This window comes from Hordeum vulgare, chromosome 4H (genome assembly GCF_904849725.1).
Source record: "Hordeum vulgare subsp. vulgare chromosome 4H, MorexV3_pseudomolecules_assembly, whole genome shotgun sequence".
Lineage (NCBI taxonomy): Eukaryota > Viridiplantae > Streptophyta > Magnoliopsida > Poales > Poaceae > Hordeum > Hordeum vulgare.
This window is the reverse complement of record NC_058521.1, coordinates 201,602,561-201,625,175: the sequence shown is the minus strand read 5'-3', so window position 1 is coordinate 201,625,175 and position 22,615 is coordinate 201,602,561.

The following is a 22,615-nucleotide window of genomic DNA, read 5'->3' as shown; positions in this document are numbered from 1 at the left end:
CGGTATAGATCTTTGTAGAATGTGTTGGAACCAATATGGGAATCCAGGTCCAGCTATTGGTTATGGACCATAGAGGTGTCTCGGTCATGTGTGTATAGTTCTCAAACCCGTAGGGTCTGTACACTTAATGTTCGGTAATAATATAGACTTAGTTGAATTATTGTGTTGGTGATCAATGCCGTTCTAAGTCCTGGATGAGATTCTGGACGTCACAAGGAGCTCCAGAATGGTCCGGAGGTAATTTATTTATGGGAAGTGATATTTTGGCTAATGGATTTTTTTTGGGTTTTTCCGGTATTGTACCAAGAAGCTCCTAGAAGGTTCCGAAAACTTTCGGAGCACTCCGGGAGTCCACAAAGGGTTCCACCATGTCCCAAGGGTTTGCATGGGCTGAGGGGAGGCTCCCTAGCCTTATTGGCCCAGGTGCACAACTCCCTCAAGGCCCATGAAGTTAGGAAAGGTGGAAAGTCCACCTTTGTATGGAAGGGAAGGAGGACGACTAGGGTTCCACCTCCTCCCACCTTCTCTGCGTCCTAGGTCTTGGGGGGTTGTTACACATGCCCCTCCACCTATATATAGGGAAGGGGTGCCCCAGAGCACACATGAAGCCCTTGGTGCCCCTTTCTCTCCCTAGGTCTTTTTCTCCTCCTTTCGCGGTTTTCGTAGCGCTCAGCATAGCCCTCCCGAGATAGCACAACTGTTGCCACCACCATGTCGTACTGTTTTTGAAGAACTGAGCTACTACTTCACCCATGGTCGCTGAATAGAGGTGGTGAAGGCATCGTCAAGCTGTACGTGTGCTGAACGCGGAGGTTCCGTCTGTTCGGCACTTGACCGAGACGTTCGTGATTGGATCGTGGGACGGATCATGATTGGATCATGAAGACGTTCAACAACATAAATCATGTTTCTCAATGCTTCCGCTTAGAGACCTACAAGGGTATGTAGATCCACTCCCCCTCTCGTACTTGTTGATCTCCATAAATAGATCTTGGTGAGCGTAGGATTTTTCTTGTTTCCCATGCGACGTTCCCCAACAGTGGCATCATGAGCTAGGTCTATGCGTAGATAACATCCACGAGTAGAACACAAACTGTTCATGGGCGTTGATGTTTAGATTGCTTACTTGCGTAGTCTTATTTTGATTGGGCAGTATTGTGGGATGATATGTCCCGGACCACCCTTACTCATCCACATAAGAGAGACCTGTTCCATCGACTAACATGCAACTTGTTGTATAAACATAGCTTGTGGGTGTCTGTCTCTCCCACTTTAGTTGAACCGGATTCGACAGAGGCGGTCCTCGTGAAAGGTTAAATAACAACTTGAATATCATTGTTGTGGCTTTGCGTAGGTAAGAACGGTTCTTGCTAGTTGCCCATAGCATCCACGTAAAACTTGCAACAAGAAAGTAGAGGACGTCTAACTTGTTTTTGGAGGGCATGCTGTGATGTGATATAGCCAAAGACATGATGTAATATATGTAATGTATGAGATGATCATCTTTTGTATAGAATTATCACGACTTGCATGTCGATGAGTACGACAACCGACAGGAACCATAGGGTTGTCTCTAATTTACTTGTGCCTTTTTGATTTACTTTCTCGCTATGAGTTACCAATCGTTTAGAAGCATAGTTGGTGCGATATCCCCAATGATGAGCCGGTGATGATGGAGATCATGCCGGTGCTTTGCAGATGGAGATCAAAAGCACAAAATAATGATGGTCATATCATGTCACTTATATGATATGCATGTGATGTTAATCCTTTTATGCATCTTATTTCACTTAGAACGCTGGTAGAAATAATAAGATGACCCCTCTATAAAATGTCAACATAAAATTGTGTTCTCCCCACGTGTGCACCGTTTCGAAGGTTTGTCGTTTCGAGGCACCACGTGATGATCGGTTGCGATAGATTCTATGTTCGCATACAACGGGTGTAAACCAGCTTTGCACATGCAAAACACTTGGGTTAAACTTGATGAGCCTAGCATGTATAGACATGGCCTTGGAACACAGGAGACCGAAAGGTGGAACATGAGTCATATAGTAGATATGATCAACATGGATATGTTCACCATTGAAACTACCTCATCTCACATGATGATCATACTTGGGTTCGTGGATTTGGATCATGTTACCCTGGAACAACCGGAGGGATGTTGATTTGAGTGTGAGTTCTTTTGTAATATGATTAATTAAACTCATTATCATGAACATAGTCTAATTTGTCTTTGCAAAGTATGTTGTAGAACAATAGCTCGTGTTGTAGCTTCCGTGTATTTTTGATACGTCCCTAGAGATAACTAAGTTGAAAGATGATAGTAGCAATTATGTGGACTGGGTTCATAAACTTAGTGTTGTCCTCATTGCTCCACAAAAGACTTATGTCCTTGGTGCACCGCTCGGTGTGCCACCCCTCAAGCGCCATATGTGGATGTTGTGAACATATGACAAACACGCTTTTGATGACTACTTGATAGTTACGTGCATCATGATTTATGGCTTTAAATTGAGGGTCCAAAGATGTTTTGAAAATCATAGAGCATATGAGATGTCCCATCAGATGAAATTGGGATTTCAGGCTCGTGCCCGTGGTCAGAGGTAGGAGACCTTCGACAAGATTCTTTGTGTGAGGGATGAAGGAGAATAGTTCAATCGGTGAGCATCTGCTCAGATTGTCTGCGTGCTACAATCGCTTGAATCTAGTGGGAGTTGATCTTCTAGATAATATAGTGATTGACATAATTCTCCAAGTCACTGCCACCAAGCGACTGGGCTTCGTGATGAACTATAACATGCCAAGGATGGAGATGATGATCCCTAAGCTATGCACGATGGTTTACACCACGAAGGTAGAAATCAAGAAGGAGCATCAAGTGTTCATGGTTAGTAAAACCACTAGTTTGAAGAAGGGAAAGGTCAAGAAGGGAAACTTTGAGAATGGCAAGCTAGGTGTCGCTCCAATGAACAAACCCAAGGTTGAACCCAAAACCGAGACTCAGTGCTCCTGTTCTGAGGGGAACGGTCACTGAAAGCGGATGTGCCCGAGATACTTGGCAGATAAGAAGGCTGGCAATGTCAACAAAAGTATATTTGATATACATGTTATTAACGTATGCCTCACTAGTACTCGTTGTAGCCCCTGGGTATTTGATACCGGTTCAGTTGCTAATATTATTAACTCAAAACAGGAGTTAAGGGATAAATGGAGACTAGCTAAGGACAAGGTGTCCATGTATGTTTGAAGTCTTTCCAAGGTTGATGTGATGAACATCACACGCTCCATCTACGTTTTGGATTAGTGGTAAATGTAAATAAATGTTACCTGTGCTTGCATTGAGCATGAACATTATATTGATTTTGTTAATTACAAGATGATTATTTATGTAAGTTAGAGAATAATGGGTTATTCTGTTTACATGAATAATATCTAATGTGATCATGCACCCAAAATGAATGGTTTATTGAATCTCGATCATAGTGATACACATGTTCATAGTATTGATGCCAAAAGATGTAAAGTTACTAATGATAGTACCACTTACATGTGGCACTGCCGCTTAGGTCATATGGGTTTAAAAATGCATGAAAAAAACCCGTGCTCATGGATCTCTGGACTCACTCAATTTTGAATCACTTCAGACATGCGAACCAAGCCTATTAGCGAAAAACGCATGAAGAAACTCCATGCTGATGAATCTTTGGACTCACTCCATTTTGAATCGCTCGAGACATGCGAACCATGCCTCATGGGCAAGATGATTGAAGACCTAGTTTTCTAGTGAGATGGAACAGGCAACTGACTTATTGGAAATAATACATTTTGATATATGAAGTCCAATGAGTGCTCAAGCACATAGTGGATATAATTATTTTTTTACTTCACAAATGATTTGAGTAGATACGGGTATATTTACTTGATGAATCACAAGTATGAAATGTTGAAAGTTCAGGAAATTTCAGAGTGAAGCTGAAGATCATCATGACAAGAGGATAAAATGTTTACGAAGTGATCATGGTGGTGAATATCTGAGTTATGAGTTTGGTATACATTTAAGACAATGTGGAAATTGTTTCACAACTCATGCCACCTGGAACACCATAGTGTGATGGTATGTCCGTACGTCGTAGACGTGCTCTATTGGATATGGTGCATGCTATGATGTCTCTTATCGATTTGCCACTATCGTTTTGGGGTTTATGCATTAGAGACAACAACATTCACTTTAAATAGGGCACCATTTAAATCCGCGTTGAGATGACACCGTATGAACTATGGTTTCGCAACAAACCTAAGCTGTCATTTCTTAAAGTTTGGAGCTATGACGCTTATGACAAAAGGCTTCCACCTGATAAGCTCGAACCCAAAGCGAATAAGTGTGTCTTCATAGGATAACCGAAGGAAACGTATGGGTATACCTTCTATCTCAGATTCGAATGGCAAAGTCTTTTTTCTAAGGGCGGATCCTTTTTAGAGAAAGAGTTCCTTTCAAAAGAATTGAGTGGTAGGATGGTTGAACTTGATGAGATTATTGAACCGCCACTACAACCAGAGAGTAGTAGGGTGGAGGAAGATACTCATGTGGCGCCTACACCAGTTGAAGAGGAAGCTGATGACAGTGATCATGAAGCTTCAGATCAAGTTACTACCAAACCTCGTAGGTCGACAAGGACACCTACTACTCCTGAGTAGTACAATAATCCTATCTTGGAGGTCATGTTGTTAGACAACAGTGAACCTACGAGCCACGGAGAAGCGATGGGGGGCCTGGATTACAATAAATGGCTAGAGACCATGAAATCCGAGATAAGATCCATGTATGAAAACAAAGTGTGTACTTTTGAAGAATTAACTGATGGTCGGAAGGATATTAAGTACAAAGGTATCTTTAAGATGAAGACGCACGATGATGGTAAATGTCACCATTTATAAAGGTGGACTTGTCGCAAAGAGGTTTCCAACAATTTCAAGGAGTTGACTTCGATGATACATTCTTGACCATAGCGATGCTAAAGTTCGTTGGAATTATGTTAGCAGTTGATGTATTTTTCAATTGTAAAATCTCGCATATGGATGTCAAAACATTGTTTCCTTAACAGTTTCCTTGAGGAGAGGTTGTATGTGATACAACCAGAAGGTTTTTTCGATCTTCAGGATGCTAAAAGGCATGCAAGCGCCAACGACCCATTTATGGACTTGTGCAAGCATCTTAGAGTTGGAATACACGCTTTGATAACGTGATCAAAGCTTTTGGGTTTATACAAAGTTTATGAAGAAACTTGTATTTACAAGAAAGTGAGTGGGAGCACTACATAATTTCTGATAAGTATATGTGGTTGACATAGTGTTGATCAGAAATGATGTAGAATTTCTTAAAAGCATAAAGGGTTGTTTAAAAGGATTTTTTAAAGGAAAACCTGGATAAAGCTACTTGAATATTAGGCATCAAGATCTATGGATATAGATCAAGATGCTTGATAAAACTTTTTATAAATACATACCCTGAGAAGATTTTGAAGGAGTTAAAAATGGACCAACTCAAAGAAGGAGTTCTTGGCTGTATTGTAAGGTGTGAATTTGAGTAAGACTCAAAACTCAACCATGGAAAAAGAAAGAGAAAGTACGAAGGTCGTCCCCTGTGCCTTAGAAGTAGGCTCTATAGTATGCCATGTTGTGTACCGCACCTAGTGTGTGCCTTGTCATGAGTGTGTCAAGGCGTACAAGAGTGATCCAGGGGTGGATCACTCGATAGTGGTCAAAATTATCCTTAGTAACTAGAGGAGTAAGGAAATGTTTCTGGATTATGGAGGTGATAAAAGAGTTCATCGTAAAGGGTTACGTTGATGCAAGCTTTGACACCAATCCGGATGACTCTGAGTAGTAAATCTGATTCATATAGTGGAGCAGTAATTTGGAATAGTTCCAAGTGGATCGTGGTAGCAGCATCTATAGTATGACATAGAGATTTTTAATGTACACACGGATCAGAATGTTACAGAGCCATTAAATAAACCTCTCTCACAAGCACAACATGATAAAACCCCATAACTTATTGGGTGTTAATCACATGGTGATGTGAACTAGATTATTGACTCTAGTGCAAGTGGGAGACTTTTGAAATATGCCCTTGAGTCAATAATAAATTAGTTATTATCATATTTCCTTGTTCCAAATAAACGTTTATTATCCATGCTATAATTGTATTGATTGGAAACTTAGTTACACGTGTGGATATGTAGACAACACAGAGTCCCTAGTAAAGCCTCTACTAGACTAGCTCGCTGATCAAAGATGGTTAAGGTTTCCTAACCATAGACATGAGTTTTCATTTGAAAACGAGATCATATCATTAAGAGAATGATGTGATGGACAAGACCCAATCTAAAGCATAGCGTTTGATCGTATCGAGTCTACTGTTATTGCTTTTCTATGCCAATGTATCTGTTCCTATGACCGTGAGATCATGCAACTCAATGACACTGTAGGAATGCGTTGTGTGTACCAAACGTCACAATGTAACTGGGTGACTATAAAGATGATCTACAGGTATCTCCGAGGGTGTCTGTGGAGTTGGCATGGATCAAGACTAAGATTTGTCACTCCGTATGACGGAGTGGTATCTCGGGGCCCACTCGGTAATACAACATCACTAAGCTTGCAAGCTATGTGGCTAAGGAGTTACTCACGGGATCTTGTATTACGGAATGAGTAAAGAGAGTTGCTGGTAATGAGATTGAACTAGGTATGGAGATACCGATGACCAAATCTCGGGCAAGTAATATACTCATGGACAAAGGGAACTACATACGGAATTAACTGAATCCTTGACGTTGTTTGTTCGACCAATATAGATCTTAGTAGAATGTGTGGGAATCAATATGGGTATTCATGTCCCGCTGTTGGTTATTGACCGTATAGGTGTCTCGGTCATGTCTGCATAGTTCTCGAACCGCCAGGGTTTGCACACTTAATGTTCAGTGACGATATAAACATAGTTCAATTATGTAGTTGGTGAGCGAATGTTGTTCAGAGTCCCGACTGAGATCTCAGATGTCACGAGGAGCTATGGAATGGTCTGTAGGTAAATATTTATATATGGGAAGTCATATTTTCGCTACTGGAAAAGTTTTGGGTTTTTTTGGTATTGTACCAGGAAGCTTCTAGAAGGTTTCGGAAACTTCCGGCGGAGTCCGGAAGTCCACCAAGGGTTCCACTACGTCCCAAGATTTTGCATGGTCTGAAGGGAGACACCCTAGCCTTATTTGGCCACGCACACGACTCCCTCAAGGCCCATGATGTTCGGAAAGGTGGAACGTCCACCTTTGTATGGAAGGGAAGGAGGAGGACAAGGATTCCACCTCCTCCGACCTTCACTGTACCCTAGGGCTTGGAGGAGCTGTTCCCCACGCCCCTCCATCTTAATATAGAGGGGAGGGGCAAGGGAACACACAAAGACCTTGGCACCCCCTCGCTCTATAGATCGTTTTCTCCTCCGTTCGCGGTTTCAGTAGTGCTTGGCGTAGGGGACGACCTTCTCCCACGCTCGCTGGATAGAGGTGGTGAAAGTGTCATCGAACTGTACGTGTGCTGAACATGGAGGTGTCGTCCATTCGGCACTTGACCAGGCCGTTCATGATTGGATCGTGGGACAGGTCGTGATTGGATTGCAAAGCCGTTCGACTACATCAACCGTGTTTCTCAAGGCTTGCACTTCGCGATCAACAAGGGTATGTAGATGCACTCCACCTCTCATAGCTATTGATCTCCATAGATAGATATTTTTGAGCGTAGGTAATTTTTTGTTTCCCATGCGACGTTCCCCAACAATATAGATGGGAGGGGCGCCCCAAGAGCACACACTAAGCCCTTGGCGCCCCTCTCTCCCTAGATCATTTTCTCCTCCATTTGCGGTTTCAGTGGCGCTCGCCGTAGCCTTCCCAGGACAGCTCCAGCACCACCGCCACCATGCCATCATGCTGCCAAGAACTGCAAGATAGTACTTTACCATTGATTGCTGGATCAAGGAGGTGAAGGCTTCATCGAGTCGTACGTGTGCTTAACACGGAGGTGCCGTTCGTTCGACATTTGATCGGGACATGTTGGTGCACTAGAGACTAGGGTCCCTTGTGCCCCAGACTTGTGCACGTGCATCTCCGACGCCCCCGGCAACTTTGTACCTAGAAGACAGCAGGGTGGCAATCCAGGAATACGCCCTTCCCCTCTCCAAGTGGGGCGTGGGATGCAAGGGCTCCAGACGCAAGGCCCCGACAAGCCCTCCTTGCCGGGATGACTCCCAAGTCCCCGACAGGCCCGCTCCATGGGTAGACGACCCGAAGATCGGCAAGGCCCCGGCAAGCTCCCCTTGCCGGGAAGACTCGACGCCCCCAGCAAGCCCTCCTTGCTGGGAAAGTATCGAATACTCCGGGAAGCCTTCCTTGCGAGGAAGGTGGCCAAGTCACCCGAAGAAGGCTCAAGGCCAACAAGTCCTTGTTCGCTCTACAGGTGTCCCCACAAGTTTCTACCACAATCCGACCGCTCCAACACACCCCTCGTGTGCCAGCACAAGGCCCAGGTGTCGTTTCGCATGGGTACGTGTCGCAGCCACCTTGCGGCAGGTCAGGGGCCAGACGAGGCATTTACTGCCCCTAACACCACCGAAGAAGTAAAGCGGTGAACACTGTTCACTGCACATCCCTTGAGCGCACTGTTGGTGACCCCTTTGCCTATAAAAGGAGGCTCAAAGCTCATTCGTAGGGGGTTGGACCTTTTTGGGGATCACATACCCCCTAACCACAATCTAAGTTATTGTAGCAAAATCAACCTACAGTAAGCCCATAATACAAACTAAGCAGTAGTAGGGTTTTACGCGCCAAGCGGCCCGAACCTGGGTAAAAAGAACCTTGCCGGTGTTGATCGTTAGTTCTTCTCTCGACGCCATACCTGCCTCTCCCCGCCAAACGATCAAGGGACTCCTCGAGTTTCCCATAGGTGGTGGTTTTCCGCCGACATCTTTGGCGCGCCAGGTAGGGGGGGATGGCGATGGTTAAGAGCTTCTTCGCGGATTCAAGAAAGTTATGCGTCAGATCTTGGAAGATTGAGCCCACCACTACGGTCCCTCGAAGCGGGGCGCAACGGTGGCCGCTCCACTTCGCTAAAGGCCTCCCGACGCCTGCGCGAGCGCCCTGTTGCGGAAACGCAGGCTAAGGGGGAGCGGAGACTTCGAGCCCAAAGGCACCAGGCTGACGCACCGCTCCGGGACAATGCGCTGCTGTTGAGGGTGTGCCTGGGGGCTCCAACGAGGCCTCTGGCACATACTACGACCGACACACCTCCATAGAGAGGTGCATAACCACCGAGCATGTGACTATGGGCCCCGGAACCTAGGTGCGCACTCCAGCCAAACGCTTTCCCCTGCGGAAGTGTCACATCTTCGCCAAAGGTGCGCTCGGGGGCTCCGCCCGCACGACCAAGCAAGACAAGAAAAGGAATTATACTCCGGCAACCCCTCCTTCTATACGACATTCGAGAAAGTGTCGGCAAATACCTTCCCGGAGGGGAAGTTGCCGGAAGAGTATAGTCTCCTATTGCCGGGGATCCGAAGTCGTAGCAAAATAACCAAGCGTCGCGGGGAGAAGTTCCGCGGCACGACAGATAAGTGATAAATATTTTAGATTGAGATTTCAGAGTAGATAGGTTGTTCCTTTTCTGGAAGATCCCAAACCTTGCGTGATAAACCTGCGCATAGATGGAACCTTGTCATGATCAGTGCGCCTTAGTTCTATTTCGAACTAGTTCAATGATCTGAATGGCCACAGAGCGCCATCTCACTATTTCGAACCGGTTGAACAGTCTAAGTGGCTACATAGCACCTTATTTCGCCTCGAGCCGCGCTCGACGATCTAACGGTTGCATTGAGTGCGGAAAGGAACCTTGCCGGTAAGACCCCTCAAGCGAACTGCTAAGGATCCGTTCCTAAAAGCACCAGCAGCAGGACCAGTCACGCTGGCAAGCTTCCGGAAGACGCAAAAGGAAAATCATACAAGGGGAAGAATCAGATGCAAAGGAAACAACATTTCATTCATTTGTTTGAAACAAACTCAGGTATATTACATGAATGAGTTTTGCTACTCTATTCTATTACACTGTCTTTTGGCGAGGGACATACTCGCTGGACAAAAGTTCAAGAAGACAAAAAGGCGTAGCTCGCGGCACGGTTCGGGCTAGTCCCCCCGGGACCAGCACTATGCCGACGAGAACGGAACCAGCCCCAACAAGCACTGCCCGACCCTTTCTGGCTTGATACCAGAGGGTAGGTCACAGGAAGGGGCGAAGGATCTGGAGCCAGCGAGCGCGCCTCCTCCCACGACCTGAGAGCCATCCCCCACCCCGGTGAGGTGGCTCAAGCAGGGGGGCTGGAGAAGTTAGAGCTTGCGGAGGTGCCTCCTCCTTGAACACGAGGCACCGACGCCAGCTCCAGCAAGATAACCCCGTCGGGCAGGGAAAGGCATGAGCGGGCCTCAACGGCAGGGCCGACAGTCAGTCGGAGCTCGAGGAGTCGCACTCCGACCGACCCCATGAAATCCTGACCTTCCAAGAGCTCCACTTCCGCCGTTGTCCTCCTCTTCACTATCGATCGAGGAGGGACACTCGGCGCCACTCGAGCTCTCTTTACAGCAACCGAGACGCACACCTGAGGGCCTGTAAAACTTGATGGATAGCATACTATCCTCCGCTAGCTTGAAGCGGAGGATATGCCCATCCTCGAGGTTGTAGGCGCGGGCGAAGGCTTTCCAGCCCCGCCGAAGCAACATGGAGTGGCGCTTGGGGTACTCCATGTGCACTTGCATAGCGCCGCAGGAGCAGCCGTACGCCCGCAACCACAAGACAAGGGGCTTGGCGGCCTCCATCGCCCTAGCAAAAGGGCGAGGGAGATGCAAATGGCCCCACGGGATGCCGTGCAGCTCCACGATAGACTCCAGCACCGTCCCGTCCAAGTGCCCGCCAAGCCCAGGAGAAGACGGAGATGCTGGAGTAGCATTCTGTCTCCCCCGGCCATGGCCCCCGCGGTGACCGCGGCTTCTCGCCCCTCCGCCACCACGGACGCTCGTGCCGGCCTCCGCGGCTGCAGCCCCTGAAGTTGTAGCATGATCCAAGTGGGATCCACTTGCCGCCTTGGCGGCCGATGGTGGCTTCCCTCGTCCCCTAGCCATGGTTAGGGGCGAGTGCCACCTGAAGCTAGAAAAGATTCTACAGATCCAAAGCTAGGGGTGGTGATGTTCCAGGAGCTTATGGATGAGCAAACCCCCTCGCAAACTCCCTAATTTATAGGGAAAAGTGCGGGGGGATAACACCCCTCATTCCTAAACCGCCACCCCATCCGCCCAGTCACCCATGATCACGGTCGAACAGGGAACCACCCCACTGCACCAATGCATGCGGGGGCTGGTCCTGCCACGACTGCGACCATTAAGGCCACGGATGCCACTTGCCCAACCTTTACAGTGCATGCTTCACGCGTGGCAGTAACGCGTCAGAAGGTGGGGAGGCTACTATGCGCGCACTTCTCCTACTCGCGCGTTTGATGCGCGACATGGGGAAGGGCCGCTTGCAACGGCTCCAAGACTACAGAGTTCCCTACCAGGGAAGCATGTGCACCACTTAGGGCCTGGCCCAGCAACGCCCCACGCGCGTGCGTGGCCCAGGCCCCCGGGCTCCTGTCGGTGCACTAGAGACTGAGTCCCTTGTGCCTCGGACATGTGCACGGGCATCTGCGACGTCCCCGGCAACAGTGTACTGGGAAGACAGCAGGGAGGCAATCCAGGAATACGTCCTTGTCCTCTCCAAGTGGGGCGTGGGATGCAAGGGATCCAGACGCGAGGCCCCGGCAAGCCCTCCTTGCTGGGATGACTCCCAAGTCCGTGGCAGGCACGCTCTATGGGGAAGACTACCCAAAGAACAGCAAGACCCCGGCAAGCTCCCCTTGCCGGGAAGACTTGAGGCCTCCGACAAGTCCTCCTTCCCGGGAAAGTATCCAAGCCCCCAGCAAGCCTTCGTTGCCGGGAAGGTGGCCAAGTCACCCGAAGAAGGCTCCAGGCCAGCAAGTCCCTGTTTTCTCGCTAGGTGTCCCCACAAGTTTCTACCACAATCAGACCGCTCCAACACATCCCTCGTGTGCCACCACAAGGCCCAGGTGTCGTTTCTCCTGGGTACGTGTCGCAGCCACCTTGTGACAGGTCAGGGGCCAGACGAGGCATTTAATGCCCCTGATACCACCGAAGAAGTAAAGCGGTGAACACTATTCATTGTACATCCCTTGAGCGCACTCTTGGTGACCCCTTTGCCTATAAAAAGGAGGCCCAAAGCTCATTCGTAGGTGGTTGGACTTTTTGGGGATCAGACACTCCCTAACCACCATCTAAGTTACTGTAGTAAAATCAACTTACAGTAAGCCCATACTACAAACTAAGCAGGAGTAGGGTTTTACGCGCCAAGCGACCCGAACCTGGGTAAAAAGAACCTTGCCGGTGTTGATCGTTAGTTCCGCTCTCGACGCCATACCCCCCTCTCCCCGCCAAACGATCAAGGGACTCCTTGAGTTTCCCATAGGTGTTGGTTTTCCGCATACATCTTTGGCGCGACATCTTTGGTTTGCCCATAGGTGTTGGTTTTAGCAGGGTATGTTGCAATATGATATGGTTAAAGACATGATGGGATACATGTGATATATGGGATGATCATGTTTTGTACATATTAGCATGACTTACATGTTGCTGAATACGGTAACCGACAGGAGCATAGGGTTGTCTTTAATTAATTTATGCCTTTTTGCTTTACTTTATCGCTATGAGTTAGCAATAGTTGTAGAAGTATCCTTGGTGCGACAACCCCAATGGCGACACGATGATGGAGACCATGGTGTCATGCCGGTGATGATGGAGAGCATGCCGGTGCTTTTGAGATGGAGATCAAAAGCACAAGATGATGATGGCCCTATCATGTCACTTTTATGATTTGCGCGTGATGTTAATCCCTTTTTGCATCTTATGTTGCTTAGGGCGACGGTAGCATTATAAGGCGACCATTCCCTAAAATTTCAAGATGAAATTGTCTCCTCCCCAAGTGTGCACCATTGCGAAGGTTCGTCGTTTTGAGGCACCACGTGATCATCGGGTGCATAGACTCTACGTTCGCATACAACGTGTGTACAGTTTTGCACATGCAAAACACTTGGGTTAAACTTGATGCGACTAGCATGTACAGACTAGCCTCGGAACACACGAGACCGGAAGGTCGAACATGAGTCATATAGTAGGTATGATCAACATGGAGATGTTCACAATTGAAACCACCTCATCTCACGTGATGATTGTACTTGGGTTGGAGGATTTGGATCATGTCACACTCGAACAACCTCAGGGATGTTGATCTGAGTGGGAGTTTTTTATTAATATGATGAATTGAACTCATTGTCATGAACATAGTCAAAATGTCTTTGCACATTATGTTTTACACTACATGAATCTGCTTCTTTACCGTCCGCCATAGCGAATGGCAAAGGACCATTCCATGGACGGCAAAGATATTTGCCATCGACTGGCTGACGACAAATTTTTTGGCACTGAAAAGTCACGGTAAAGACCTTCTTTCCCGTCTGCAGGGAGGAACCGATCGGCAAATGTCTTTGTCGCCGGTCTATCTAGTCCAGGAGATGGCAAACGGGCTAGACGACATCAGATAGCTTTCATCCCCGTTATGTGGCTAACGACAGCCTTTGCCATCCGCCAGCTGATGGCAGCCTCTGCCGTCTGCCAGCTGACGTCACCCTAGCTCTGCCAGCCAACTGCCTGCCATGTCCTTTGTTGTCTCCCTGTGAGGTCTTTACCATATACCTGAGTGGTACTTTGCCGTTTGCCTGAGAGGCCTTTCCCATATGCCCGACTCTAGCTGACAGCAAAGTGATCATATGGGCCAGACCTGTTGGTCCCAGGTTGCACATGTAGCTGCCACGTGGCTCCTTTTCCATTAGCCGGCAGACGGCAAACGCCTTTTTCGTCGGCTGGCAGACGGTACAATGCATGTATTGCCACTTTTTTTGTTTGTTTTTAGTTATTTCCTTGCATATTCACAATACGTCTATGATATATATAATTTCAAAAATCATATATAGTTTCAAACATCATATAAGAAGCAAGGCCATGTATCCAACATCATCGTGAAAATAGTCAGCAAGACAACAAATAGGCTAGCTTCACATTTTTTATCCATATATAAACATAGTTTCAAACATCACGTTGTTCATCCATACAAATCGAAACAAAAAGAAAATAGTACTAGTCCATCAATGCCAGCTTCCATGAAGTGACTAAATCTGCAAAATGAGAATAATAAAGTGAGAAGAAGAAGAAGAAAACTAGAAGAAGAAGAATAAGAAGACTAGAAGAAGAAGAAGAAAAAGAAGATGGTGAAGAAGAAGAAGAAGAAGCAGAAAGAGAAGGAAAATAATAATAAGAAAGAAAGAAGAACCTCATTCTTATTCTTATATTCTTTCCGTTCCCTCTCTTTCCTCTTGTTTTCTTTATTTTCCTTATCTTTTCTCTTCTATTCTTTCTTGTTCTTTTTATGCAATTTTGAGCTTATTATGTCATTTTTGGAGTTAAATAATTTAAGTATATGACATTTATGAGCTAACCAAGGTTATTATGCCATTTTTGACCTAACTAAGCTAATTATGTCTTAAATGAACTAAATAAGCTAATTATGTCATTTTGGAGGATAATTAGCTAAGTATGTGGCATAAAACGGCTATCTAGTTTGTACAAAGCTAAGTATACATTTGTTAAGCACAACACTTGAGAAAACTTACCGTAGTCGTCATTGCAGATGTGAAGCACCAGGGTTGCTTGGGGCGGTTTCACCTGGAGAAGGTTGTGTCGGGCCCGTGGGACCGGGGGTACCGAGGCCCGTCGGCCTGCAGCCCGGATGCGATGCGGTGGGATAAGCCTGGTTCAGCCCATCGGCTAGGCCGATAAGGAGAACCCCCGCGAGGGCTTTTGCCCCGCGAGGCGAGCGCTTGAAGATCGTCACCAAGGGCCACGGGAGGGCATCCACCGCGAGGTATTTTCCCCTAAGGCCCTCGCAGAGTGGACCCGCCGAGGATGCCTTGGTAGGGTCCCATGACACGGATCCTTCACATGAACAAGGCAGGGTATGCAGGCGGCGCAGGAGCGGTGCCAGCGGGCGCAGACTGGGAGGATCCCCCCTTTCGTGCTAAGTAAGGTTGTAGGATCGAAAGTATGTCTAGATGGGGGGGTGATTAGACTACTTGACAAGATAATTTTTTTGCCTTTTCCAATTTTAGTTGAGAGACAACTTTGGCAGCTATAGCAAGTCAAGTACACCCTACACATGCAGTTCTAAGTGTGTAGTAGTGGGAAGTAAAACATGCAAGTGTAAAGTAAAGGAGTAAGGTAGGGAGATCAAACGCACGAGGTTGACACGACGATTTTTGGCATGGTTCCAATAGGTGGTGCTATCGTACGTCCATGTTAGTGGAGACTTCAACCCACGGAGGGTAACGACTGCGAGAGTCCACAGAGAGCTCCACCCACAAGGGGTCCAGAATGAAGCGGCCTTGTCTATTCCACCACGGCTTCCTCCCACGAAGGACTAGCCTTACTCACGTAGATCTTCATGAAGTAGGCGATCTCCTTTCCCTTACAAACATCTTGGTTCAACTCCACAACACAAAGTAGGAGGCTTCCAAGCAACACCTAACCAATCAAGGAGGCACCACCCTCCAAAAGGTAATAGATGTGGTAGATCAATGAACCTCTTGCTCTTCTATTTCTAAAGATAGTCTCCTCAACACAAAATCACTCTCTCACAGAATAGGCATGGGTAGGAGACATTGATTTGGTGGAAAGCTATTTGGTGAGGCTAGAGATCAAGTTTCAAATGGTTGGATTGGAATATCTTGGTCTCAACACACGAGTAGGTGGTTCTCTCTCAGAAAATGAATCTGGCAATCAAGTGTGTGTTCTGAGTGCTTCTCCACGAGTGAGAGGTGGGTGAGGGGGTAGATATAGCAGCACACAAAATCCAACCGTTACACCTAAAGTGGCAAGCTCGGTGGCACCGAAGTCATAAACACGATAGTATCAATTCACTCAAAGGTAGTAACTTTTGAATCTCGGTGGGACCGATATACACAACTCGGTGCTACCGAAAAGGTGGCTAATGGTCAGATGGCCAAACATGGAAGCTTTGGCAGTTATCGCAAGTCAAGTACACCCTACAAGTGCATTTCTAAGAGTGTAGCAGCGGAAAGTAAAACATGCAAGTGTAAAGTAAAGGAGTAAGGTAGGGAGATCAAATGCAAGAGGTTGACACAGCCATTTTTGGCATGGTTCCGATAGGTGGTGCTATCATACGCCCATGTTAGTCGAGACTTCAACCTACGGAGGGTAACGGCTGCGAGACTCCACGGAGGGCTCCATCCACAAGGGGTCCACGAAGAAGTAGCCTTGTCCGTTCCATCATGGGTTCCGCCCACGAAGGACTAGCCTTACTCACGGTTCACGAAGTAGGCAATCTCCTTGCCCTTACAAATATCTTGGTTCAACTCCACAACACGAAGTAGGAGGCTCCGAAGCGACACCTAATCAATCTAGGAGGCACCTCCCTCCAAAAGGTAATAGATGTGGTAGATCAATGAAATCCTTGCTCTTGTTCTTCTAAAGATAGTCTCCTCAACACAAAATCACTCTCTCACATAATAGGCATGGGTAGGAGAGATTTATTTGGTGGAAAGTTTTATGGGGAGGCTACAGATCAAGTTTCAAATGGTTGGATTGGAATATCTTGGTCTCAACACATCAGTAGATGGTTCTCTCCCAGAAAATGAATCTGGCAATGAAGTGTGTGTTATGAGTGTTTCTCCCACGAGTGAGAGGTGGGTGAAGGCGTATATATACGCACCACACAAAATCCAACCGTTACATCTAAAGTGGTAAACTCGGTGACACCGAAGTCATAAACTCGGTGGTACCGGTACACACAAAGATAGTAACTTTTGAATCTTCGTGGGACCTATATACACAAATCGGTGGCACCGAAAAGGTGGCTAACGGTAAGATGGCCAAACTCAGTGGCACCGATAATCAAACTCGGAAATTATGATTTTTTGTACCGAGGAAACAGAAAGTTGGTCACCCTGAACTCGGTAGCACCGATATGGATTCGGTTGCACCGATTTGGTGGGAATGGCTAGGGTTTTTGTCTGAGGTCAAACTCGGTGGGTCCAAAATATGAAAGTTGGTGACACCAAATTTGAGTATGTGGAATTGGGCAGAATGGTTATGTGGGAAAAATAACTGAGTAATGTTGTGGCTAACTTTGAGCACTTGAGCAATCAGTTCATTTTACTACCTCACCCCTTTTAATAGTATTGGCTTTCCTATGGACTCAGAAGTGATTTCTAACAAATATAAAATGAAGAGTCTTCTAGATTGAAGCTTGATCCAATCTTATTCCTATCTTGCATCGAGGGGCATCTCCACATAAGCCTTTAGCCATAGCATCTTTTGAACGTTTCTGAAATATACTTGGAAAACATATTAGTCCAATGATGCATATGCTGTGATCCATTATCAAAACCACCCTAGGGAGCAATTGTGCTTTCAAAGGTGGGGTATTTGGCGTGCACCCCGAAGCGACCCCCAAGGGTTTCCCGTTCGATGCAAGGAGACTAAAGCTGGAGGCCCCGCTAGACGAAGGTTATCCCTAAGCCCACCAGCGCATAATGAAGAGAAGCTTTTGCATGCGAAGACCACCTTTATCATGGCGGACTATAGTCATATCCCCTTTGGAAAATGGCCATTATGGCAACCCTTCCCGCCAATGTTTTCAGGGGAAGAGGACCAAGGACACTATATAGGAGAGGCCCGACCTCCATAAAAGGGGATCGAACCTCGCCCCGGTCTAGGGCAAGAACCCACCTTTGTACTTGTCTGCCACCTCAAGCAATCCCACCACAAGAAGAAGTAGGGTTTCACACCGCTAGGTGGACCGAACCTAGGTAACTTCCATTTGTTTCAGCATGTTGTCTTAGCTCGCGTCATCGTAGAGCCGCCGTGACGTCGAGAGGTTGAACAGGATTGGAGAGCAAGTGCACCCAAGTGTTAGAACCTTTCCTTGGGTTTGTGATGTGATTGAGGAGTTATTCTGCACCAAAGATCATTTGCAATGTCTCGTTAGTATGATGACACTAAAATTTTAATACTAGTAACTAATGACCATTCAAATGGAACTCACCATTCCAACTGCAGAAATGACTCGCATCGGCAGAGGGGTCTGACTGGTCTTCTCGTACATAGACTGCACATTCGTTTTGACAAGTCAGTCATATTAGTTAGTACTAAAAGGGATATCACATGCATGATTTGGCTAATATGGAAAGACACTTGCCACAACGAGCTCGTACACATCCCGGTTGGCTACCTTATTCCGTGCTCTCTCCTCCTCCAACAACCGAACCGTCTTCTCCTCTGTGGTCCGAGCCGTCTCCACCGCCACCCGGTCCCCCTCATGCAGAAGCTCCTAAAGAGCAGCCTGGATTGTCGCTCTCTCTCTTCGATGACCAGCTTGCAACACCACTCCTTGTTAGCATTGTAATCATCGATGGAAACACACGCAATGTAATAGAGGAATGCTTCCTAAGTGCATATATCTAACCTCGATGGCGAGAGCGACTAGCCGTGGATCAGGCCTTATCTCAGGACATGAGCTTGTTTGGCACGCCTTAATCTCTAGGAGAGTGAGAGGACAATGTATCAGCCCTTCTCCAATGGCTATCGAGCCATCTGGCCTCCCGCCACCAGATATCAGCACCAGCTCTGGATCCAAATGTTGTTGGCTCGGGTTAAAGTCCTCCCCTTTCCTCGCCTTCCCCACCTCCTTCTAAATCATGAGATTGTGATGGGAGGAAATGTTGGTGAACTTCTCTGGATGATAGAGGTCAGACTCAGAGAATGCCTTCTACGAGGCAGGATGGGCCATGGCATAGAGGTCGTACTCCTCTGGGACCTCCGTGTTATTGTGATATGCCTAAAAGAGAGCAACAAAGTATTAATAAAGGGCTCAACCAAGCACGAAGAATGAATTGCATGAATCATGAAGCAAACCACATACCGAGTTCGTCCCGAAGTAAAATAAGTAGGCACTGCCTTGATGGTGTGGCACAACAACCATTTGGGCACGACGGTCCTCCGCATTGTCGTTGATGGCTCGCCATTCGCCTGTGCACCACTCATCCAGCAACACCTCCCAACAATCCATCTTATCCACAAACCATCTTGGGGGCACCTATAAGTTAGTAAAGAGAAATTCGAGCACTAAGCGTATGAATCAAATCAAGGAAACTAAGTACAAGGCCTTAAGAATAGGTAATTACCTTCACGTACTACTTCCTCAGAAAATTTTCGCGGCACAACGACTTGTCCTTCTTAATACTATGCGATTCGTAGTAGTCAAGAACAGCGTGCGGACGAGCCTCGTGGCATAAGTTCTGTGATAGGCGCTTGCACTCGGTATCGATAACCTTGGCCACAACCTCCTCGTATCCCTCCTCAGACCTGTTGAAGGTGTGCAATCAAACGATACAACACTAATTTGTACAATAACTAGCTATATTTAATTAATTTTAGATTGTGTAAAGTAGAAATTAACAAAAAGTTCTTGATCATCATCTCGGCCCTCGTGTGGCACAAGATACCATTGTTCATCTCCTCTGGTGGGGCCTTGGCAGCCGTCTAGTGCTCCCGGCTAAATCCTAGTTGAGGAAGTTAACCGTCACCGGGCAATGTGAAAAACCCTGGGAAATTTTGCCGGCAAAGTACACCAAGGACGGTGTTCAGCTTGCGCACTCCACGGGGTTGATCCCAACCCCTGAAGTATGGCAAGGTCAACACATTAGATATTTGAAGAAATGTGAACGCAAAAGGTACAAAAATAGTAAATGCATTTACTACTCCCCATGAGTCCTAATAACCGACCTCTGGTCGTGGGTCGCCGATACGTGTGGGAGACGTGTACCACAATGCTGGTACATGGTGACCCCCTCAACCACCTCGCCCTCACTATCAGTAGACTCATACCCTCCATCATCAGCATGGCCACTCGACCCCTCGGTCGGATCCGACCAAGTACCCCATTCATACGTCTCCTGGGACATAGCCCCTGAATCCCGATTCTCACCGGCCGAAGCCTCTGGGGCCGGAGTCTCCTGCGATGTAGCCCCTGGTACAAGAGTCTCGTGTGCCAAAGCATCCGAAACCGGAGTCTCATGGGCCAAAGGCCCGTCTACCCGAGGCTCATGGTATAGAGTCCTCTTAACCTCCACCTAAAACGGGTCCACCCTAGTAGTCCTGTGCTCGGGTGAACGAGCTGGGGGTGGCGGCGAGGATGATGTAGCAGTGCGCCCACCTCTCCTATGACCATGTCCTGTACCCTTCGTCTTGTTCCCTTCCCGGCCTCCTCTCCTCGGGCGGAATGACACCGACAACCAAGCACACCCGAGTGTCCCCAGACTGTCTACCAACACTCTACAAAGAGATTGGGGTGGAACGTAAGTACCCCTCCCGCGGGCCACCGATGAAGAAGTACCCGTGGAGTGTCGGTGCACTAGAGACTAGGGTCTCCTATGCCCAAGACTTGTGCACAGGAACCAGGCTCGCCAAGACCACACCCCCCCGAAGGATCGGCAACAGTACACTAAGAGAGCCGATGGGAAGTTAAACGCCAGGCTCGCCAAGACCACACCCCGCCAAAGGTGTGAAGACTCACAAGGCCCCGGCAAGCCCTCCTTGCCGGGAAGAGTCACATGCCCTCGGCGAGCCCTCCTTGCCGGGAAGACTCCCAGGCCCCCGACATTCTCTCCTTGTCGGGAAGATGTCCAAGGCCCTAGCAAGCCATCCTTGACGAGAAGATGAGTTAGGCCACAAACAAGGATGTCAGGCCGGCAGGATCTCTTCGCCGTCCAGGTGTCCCTCCTGCCACAATGCCACCGACCGCCACCGCTCCAGCGCATCCCTCATGCGCCAGCACAAAGCCCATGTGTCAACACACCTAGGCACGGGTCGTAGCCACCTTAATGCAGGTCAGGGGCCAGACAAGGCATTTACTGCCCCTGACACCATAGTAGAAAGATAAGCGGTGAACCCTGTTCACTATGCAACCCGTGAGAACACTGTTGGTGGCCCGTTTGCCTATAAAAGGAGGCCCAAAGCTCATTTCTAGGGGTTGGACCTTTTGGGGTTAGACTCTTTAATCGCCAGCTAAATTACTGTAGCAATTAACCCTACAGTAAGCACCCAATACAACAAAGTAGGAGTAGGGTTTTATGCGCCAAGCGGCCCGAACCTGGGTAAACGACGGTGCTGGTGCTGATCGCTAGTTCCACTCTTGGCGCCACCTCTCTCCCTCCGCCGAACGATCAAGGGACCCTTAGAGTTTTCCATAGGTGTCGATTTCCAGACATATTTGGCGCGCCAGGTAGGGGGAGGAGGTCGCGTTGATACGACCTAGCCATCAGCGCACCAGCTTTTCTTCACCGCCATGGACCCCAATAAGAGGGGTGATCCAGAGACGGACGCACCCGCAATCAGTGCTCCTACCCCGACGCGGGCGGGAGAGGGTGCGGGCATAGGACAAGGAGGCGGTGGTCCCTAACTTACGCAACATTCTGGAGAGCAAACCCGGGCAAGTGGTATCGTCGGCGACCGTGACGACCATCCGCACGCCGGTGCGTCGAAGGATGTAGCTGCGCAGCCCACGGGCAGTGCAGCTACTTCGAAGGATGTGAGGACATCCTCCAAGACAATGACGCGGACAAACCCACCCCGACCTTCCCAGGGCCCGCGCGACGGACCATGTTGGAACGACGACGATTTTCCACCCCCACAAAGGACTCCGAGGCCTGGTTTCCAGGACTCGCAGGGCCGACACACACGCTCTGGGACCGGCCAGGGTGGCATACCACCGCGGGACCAAGGGGGTGCTCCTTTTAACGTAGTTAGAAGTAAGAGCCCCTCACGGACTTCGCACATATCGTCGTCGCCCACGTAGGCAGAAGCCCTGAAGCGAGCTCAGCTGCTCTTGGACTTCTCTCCAACAGCGGATAGGCTCGAGGAGTGGAGGTCCACCTTCCAGAGTCTCGTCGCCCTCGCCAATTGGGACTGACCCCAGCAGCCAGGGACATCGAAACGACCCTCCAACAAGCGCGCCCACGACCGTACCGAAAAGACTGGAGCTCCCACCGCCACAGTGCACTCTCCCCCACAGCGGTGGCAACAGGTTGCTGTCTCTGACGATTCGACCAGGTCTTCCGACCCACAGACCCGCCAAGATCAACATGATGTTCTTCACGAGCGGCGCAAGGAGCACGCGCGTACTCTCATCGAGCGATGATGAGAAACGCGCTGTCAATCAGACAGACGTGCTAGATCCGCTGGACACACACCTGCATTGGGCTATCCTGGCGACCTACCTTCTGAGGTGGCTTGTCCAGCATTTACCCGTGAGTTGTGGCAGGTCCATTGGCCCAGCTCCC